We start from the raw sequence: 7425 nt of genomic DNA on the forward strand, positions 1-7425 counted from the left end.
GAGTGATATGATATAAGACGTTGCGGGGGAGGGGGAAGTGCAAATGAGGAAAGTCATACCAGCATTCATGTCACTTTTTCTTTTCCAGGAGTTCTGCTCGATAAATGTCTCTTTATAGTTATGCAGAGATGTGTGTGGGACATCTGAACCTTCTCATGCTCTTAGTTTAGTAATCTGACACAATGTCCACGATTCAGGAGATGGAAGTTTGGGAAACAGGTTCAAATTGACTTACAAAGCTTGTGCTTATTTGGGTTGCACCATTAGAACACAGCATGCAGTGCTCAACATCTGTCATTTAGAAAGCCGGGGAATCAGTGTGGGCTGCACATGGATACTATGTGCTTGGGCAATTGGGGACAAGTACAATTGAGACCTAAACAAAACCTTTATGTGGATATGGCCTTATTCATTCTGCTTTACCATACTTGTGCTTGTAGATACAGACATGTTCTAGTCTGCCTAATACATACATGATTTAGTACATCATGTGACCTCTGATGGTGTTCATGGGACTGTTCTCAAATGGTTCTAACCATTCCTGGCAAAGAGTTCCCAGAAAGTAATGACAAATACCTGATTGTTGTGACCTGCCCTGAGCCCTATGGGATAGGGTGGGATAAAAATCAAAATAAAAAATAAAACAGTAATTTTCCTCTGAGAATTTCCAACACTGTAAAATGGCATGGCGTTACAAAGCAGATGAAACATGGCTGATATGCATCATTTTCATCCAGTCCATTCTTATAACATCAGTTGCTTTCTGGTACGTGACTATAGTAAGACCTTGGGTGTGAGTGAATCTAGTAAGCCAACTGAAACTCAATCAAAGTAAAATAAGATTAGGAAACCCAGATTGGGTGATTTAAGATGTCCCTGTTCCAAGCTTTGCAGTGTTCCCAGAATCTCCACACCTGCAAAACCTTGGTTGTGATAATAGGTAGGGATTTACATTTGGAAACTGACTAATAAGATCAGATTAGTCTTTGCTATAACTAAGAACAAGAACAAGCAGAATATCCCTCCCAAGAATTAGCAGATGGAGTATATGCTCTGGCAAAATGAATGTTAGCTGATGATGAACACATAAAAAAAAATAATTGTAGGAAGGTATAGTTAAAATCAATACAAACAATAAAAATTTCAATCAACTAGTCAAGAAGGTGGTTCGATGGCAAATAATGGTTAAAAGATGACAGAAAGATTGAATTAATTATTTTTAATTAATTAAGTCTTCTCAGGGGGAAATGTTAAGCAGATATTGACTGTTATTTTCACAGAAGATGTTTGAATAACTTAATCAAACAGAGGAGGCAGGCAGCACAATCCAGTGAACCGGGGGGGTGGGGGATCAGCATTTGCAGTTAGTTGCAGGTTCGTGCTGGTGCGTTTGCCCACAATTCTGGCAGAAGTGCAGAGTGGGCAAACTGGGAGGCAGATGGGCACTGTGGAGTTTGATGGTGCCCAACCTGGAGATGCTTGTCTCCCAAAGAGTCCTGCCGGCCTGAAGTTGGATACTGGTGCAGCTGGGGGCAGGCTAGAGAGTTCATGGAGTTGGAGCTGACTTTGGTTGGCTTCCACTGGGTGTAGCCCTCAGACTTACAGCACAGTCTGTTTTGGGCTACGGAGAGCTTTCAGGCGGCTGGGGTTTTCCAGATCTTTGCTACCTCCCCATGCTTCTGGATTGGGCTGAAGTTCCAGGGTTAAGTGGCAAATTAAAGATGAAAACATCATCTGGCCAAGGTGATGTATACTTGTGGAGCCTTAATTAACTGTGGTGTGCATCTGTTGATCTTCTGTCAACCTTATCCATCTTGAGCCTTTTTGAGATAGGTGATAAAAATAATAACACAACTTTTCACTGGATTTGACCTCCTTATAAGAAGGTTCCAAAATCTTAAATGTAACACTGAACGTTAAAAAGGAATCTACAGAGATCTGAGAAATTACAGACCAGTTAACCTAACCGTGAGTGGAAAGCTAGAATTTTTGGCCCATTACTCATGGAATACGTTGAGGCTGGTAGCTGCGTGGTGGGTGTGAAGTGTGGTCTCCTTATGTTTCTCTGTTTACACATGAGGAGGCAGCCCAGTGCCTGCCTAGCAGCTGCTTGCTAGTCTCAATCGCTTGTTCCTTTTGCTACTTCTCTTAACTCCACTGATGTTCTGTCCCCCTCTGCTCCCTTCCCCTCCACTCTCTTTCACTAATGTTGCTAAAAAAGAGAGACTTTTTTTTAAAAAAAGAGGCGTGGTTCAAATAACATTTTTAAAAGCCCCGTCCTCCCAATCATTGAGGAGGGTGGAAGCAGGGCGGGGTGGTGAACTGGAGCCAAAAAGGCTTCTACTGAAATCTCGATATAAGCACTCAGAGAAGCAGGCAGGAGCTGGCAACATGGAACAGGAGGAAGGCCTCGGCGGCACTGCAAAGGACTAGGAAGAGTGAAGCTAGAAGGCTGAATGTGGGTGGAAGGAAGAGGTCTGGGGCAAAGCTGTGCTTACTGGCACATCTGATGGCCCTGGTGGCAAAGCAAAATTAAATTTGTGCTAGAAATGCTCTCACTTGCCACTGGGAAGATACAAAGTGAAAGCAGGGTTTGAGGAGATAGGTCCGTTCAAGAAATCTTGCTGCGACAGACATTTGCCCCCATCAAGCAGCAGAAACATTGTGTGTTGTTGGCCATTAAGGGTATAGAACTGCAAGCCTTAATGAGACAGAATCCACATGGTTTTTTAGAAAGAGTCATTTTCTTATTTTTTTGTTGTTGTTGTTACTGATATAGCCTTCCCTTCCAGGAAATGTCAATATCAATGAATTGAGATCCAGTGCCTCAGATTCTTTTTGTAGTTGAAAGTCATGCAAGTTATCTGTGGAAAGGTAATTTTTATTGGATTTCCAATTAAGCCCTAGAGCTGTTCAATAATCTGAGCATCACAAAATACTAATTTCCATTCAAACTAAAAGAGGTCTTCCCTAGTAATAGGCATTGACCATGACCACCATAATCCCAATATTGAAGCAAAAGTATGGTTTTACTTTAAAAGGCAAGTGATCTTTTTGAATTTTTCCAAAGATGAACTTGGTTTGTAGAACTCCAACTTCCAAAGAACAGAGAAACTGACATAAAATGGATTTATTCTACAGGGGGTTTCTCCAGCACCAGTGTGTAATCTGATGATTATTCTGCTAAATATTCCAATGTTAAAACATGCAATTCCTTTGGTGTTTCCGAATTAAGCCCCTGACACCAAAATGATGTGGTGAGATCCAAAGAGACCTCTGTAATGTCAAAGCATGTATGGCACATGCAGACCCTATACCTCCAGTGTGTCATACAAGGATTTTGTTGAATAAATACTTGTGCTAATGCATTCAAACTGAACCATAGCACTTGAGATACCTGTTTTTGAACGTTTGGCCTGTAGTATGTTATCATTCAGTGCTTTGTGCTAAAATGAGCTTTTCAGCTAGAGAAACCTCTTCCTAGATTATATTTGACAGGTGCCTACCTGAATTAGCCCAGACATGTATTGCTCATTTCCAGAGCTCTTTCAAATCTGTGGCATTAAAGCTGTTTTGGTCAGGTCTGTGAATGTGGGAGGCAAGGATAACGTTAAAATAAATCTTGTCCTGACTGCTTTTCTTTCAGTTTCATGCCTGAGTTAAAGTCTCCTCAATTCCAGAGTCCAGAGACCTTTCAAACCCTCCAGGCCCATGTCCTAAAGGACATGACTGCATATATAAATATATATATGTATTTGTATCATATCCATTCCCTCTTGCTGTGGCTGGTGACATTAGGAACTGCAACTGGCAATTGTTTTAAATGTGTTTCCTGCAGATTGCTCAAAGAGAAATCCTGTCCTTCTACAATCCCCAATAACTGGAAGAAGCAATAAAGAAAGACATCCCTATTGAACTATGTGCTGTAAGTTTATATACTTTTTAATGAATTCAGTGAGTGTTCCTGATGAAATTAAATTAAATTTTTCTCTCGTTGAGTTCACACAGCACTCCAGTTTTTAAGTGGTATGCAGCTCTCAACAGAGGACTATACTATTCATTAGATGGCTCTTTTTTAACTAATTTGTAGCCTGCCTTCTCACTTTTTCCCTTGTCTGTTTGGTCAGATACTATATATCCATAGTATTAACAGAACAAAATATGCTGACTTTAGACAACATCCAAATTGAAGATTATCTATCCATTAATACTTATTGGGAGTAGTTGATATTGTTTCGAGGTGGTTAACTCAGGGATACATCATAGGAGGGGTCTTATGATTACATTTTTCTGTTCAAACTTCTTTTGACATGTTTGCCGACCATAAGGAAAGGATTACTGATCTTTATTTATGCATCTGGGATAGCTGTTCATTATTGAATATACTGAAATCTTACAAAGAGCTGCTTTCTTTGCAAGTATAAACATGTCTTGTTGATGATACTTCATTTGCCTAAGGTAGGAGTCGCAATTGTATCCAAAATTTAGTGGTGTGAAATTACTGAAGAAATGCAAGTGAGATAGTAATAATTATCATTGATGCATCCTGGTCTGTTTGTTATTCTGGGGAACACTAAAATTATATCAGAATTATTAATTGCAGCAAAAGAACAGGAGGTGCTAAAGGTAACTTGTGTCACAGTTGTATCATGCTTTTCCTCTAAAAAATCTGGGGCAGTATGCAGAAGGCATCCCATTTTTTCCCCTCACTTGAGTGAGTGATAGTGAGTAAGGCTTGAGTGAGTGATAGTGACTTCCCCAAAGCTGTTCAGTGAGTATCATGGTTGAAAGAATAAATGGTCTGTTTAATACTGCATGTACTATGCAACAGGAGCTCAGAGGTGATAGCTGTAACCTACGACTCCTATGGGCACGTGGCTGTGTAACAGCCCTATTCTGAGGGTATATGCTGGCACACAGCACCACCTCTCAAAGGAGTTACCATTGGTGAATGGAAGGGTCCTTGCCCTGGCACCCTTTTACCTTCCACTGCCACCCTTTCAACTCCAAATATGGCAAACCTATCTGCCACCAACAAGGTTTTTTACTTATAGAAATGGCGACAGCTTAGATTTCTTTCCTTTCTTCCTCTGATTTGAACCAGAAGAATCCCACTTCCCAGGCTGTCTCTCTATAGAGAGAGGTTGTACTACAATAGTATACTCTGTGGGGTTGCCAACATCAGGTTCTGAAATACCTGTAGATTTGATGAAGCCTGGGAAAATGGAGTTTAGGGAGACTTCCAAAGAAGCCATTTTCTTCAAGAGGAGGGGAAGAATTTAAAAAAATAAATAAAAAATAAATAAATGATTCCTGTAGTCTGCAGATCAGTTGAAGTTCTGGGTGATTTGTAGCCCCACCTGGAGGTTAGCAATCCTAGTACCCAAACTGACTTGCAAAATAAACTCCACACAGAAATGAGGAGAATAAAGGGAATTTAATATAATGCAAGGTAGGGAAATCACAAAAAGGACACCACAAAACACAAAGACTATTGTCTGTAACCAAATCTATTACTATTCTAACACCTTCTTGTCTCTTCTTGAAAAGGGTTAGGAATCTAAGCCAACTTTGGATTTCCCAAGGCAGCTTTGTGTAGCCAACTAAAAAATCCAACCATTTTTTCTCAGTAGACACCAGTACTTTATGGCAGTGGAAGTTCCACTGGCCACCCCTCCTCCTTACTCATAGCAGGCCGTCACTATTAAAAATGAAAAAAGATAAATCATCATAATTAGTTTTGAGGAGAGGTAGATTACGTAGTCACCAATTTTAACAATTAAATAACTTAAATGTGGAATGGTAGATCATAACCCCTCCACAGGAAAAAATACAAAAAAATGTAGAATTATTTTGCATTCATTCATTACCCTCACAGCATCATCTAGCAAACCTGTGTTAGAGGGAGGGTTGCTCTCTTCCAGGTAGGTCCTAAGGTTCTCCAAGAATTGCAACTGATCTCCAAACTACAAAGATCAGCTCCCCTGAAGGAAATAGTCGGTTCAGAGGGTGGGCTCAATGGAATCACTTCTCCAGATTGTAGGATCAGTGCAGAGCTTTTGAACTAGGGATGGAATTCTTCTCCTACATAAAGTTTAAATTCCCTTCCTGGCTAGAGATTGATCCATCTCTAATACTATCTGTCTACCTCAGCCAGCTCCCTCTGTTTGACACACACAGTGTGGCAGAGAAACTAATGATAGCTTTGAAGTAGTATTATACAGAATTGAGTTTTTATACATCTTAGGTCCATCACAGTATCTATAATAGGTGTAAGCCACTCTGAGCCTGGCCTCTGGTGAGGATAGGGCAGGATATAAGCCTAAATAAAGTAGAGTCACAAATCAGATCAGATTCTTTATTTGGTCATTTGACCAGCATAAACTTGCTCTGTCAGGCATCAATAAGTATCTTGCGACTGCTCCCACCAAATCCAATGTAAATCATTTAAAAATAACTAACCCATTAATGCTGATCTCAAGTGGTCCATGATGCAGCAGCCTCACTGAAGGTAGGACTCTGGTGATGTGGGAATCACTTTGAATTCTGTGTTAAAAGAAAAGACTAATATAATAAATAACTCCCATATCCTGAGCAAAATTTTAAAATATATGGCACATTTCTAGTTTGAATGTTTGAGTGCTTCATTTCTTATTGGCAAAATGTAAACTTGAAAAACTTGGGTTACTGTTCATTTTGTAATTAATTTGTTAGTTTGGTCTTTCAGAGCCATTTGTTCTTTCTTGAGAAGCAGGAAATGCATTCTGCATTTCTGCAACAGCCAGGAGCCATCATCAGTTCTAACCCTAATCATGGAAATGTGACTAAAGAATAGAATATTCACTTCCCAGTATCCTCTTATTGACATTTCCCAAGATTTTGTGGGGAGAAGTTTTAAAAGCCTTCTATGACATCAAATTAGGTGTCCCTTTCGTACATGTCACAATTATCTGTGAAAGGAGCCCTTGCTGAGCTTTTGGGGGTCAGTGAAGTGAGGTCTAATCAAAGTGAAGGGTTGTCTAGGTTTTCAAGTGTGGTTTCAATAGCTAAAAACCTGACATCCGAAAACTTTAAAATTAACTATAGCAGAGTCCCAAGACACACTGGGACTCTGCTCTACTTAATACCACAGTTTGGGCTTTAAATATAGTCTGAGTGCTTAGATGCTGGAAAATAAGACTTTTCTAAACAGCTGCTGGGCACTGTCAGGGATGATGCAACAAAGAAATACCACTAAGTGCAGAATTACAGAAATTAAATTTGTAGTGAAGGTATGCCTGGGTATATTTATACTAAATGGTGTTAACTATGGTCTACCTCTGCCAAGGTTTGTGGAAAGAAGAAATCTAGAGAGGAAAAAAGTGTAGAAAGCAACATTACATAGTATGAATTCAGAATTAAATCAGAAGAATGTACCTTTGGTTT

The sequence above is a fragment of the Sphaerodactylus townsendi genome, linkage group LG05 (assembly GCF_021028975.2).
Source record: "Sphaerodactylus townsendi isolate TG3544 linkage group LG05, MPM_Stown_v2.3, whole genome shotgun sequence".
In the NCBI taxonomy this organism is placed as follows: domain Eukaryota; kingdom Metazoa; phylum Chordata; class Lepidosauria; order Squamata; family Sphaerodactylidae; genus Sphaerodactylus; species Sphaerodactylus townsendi.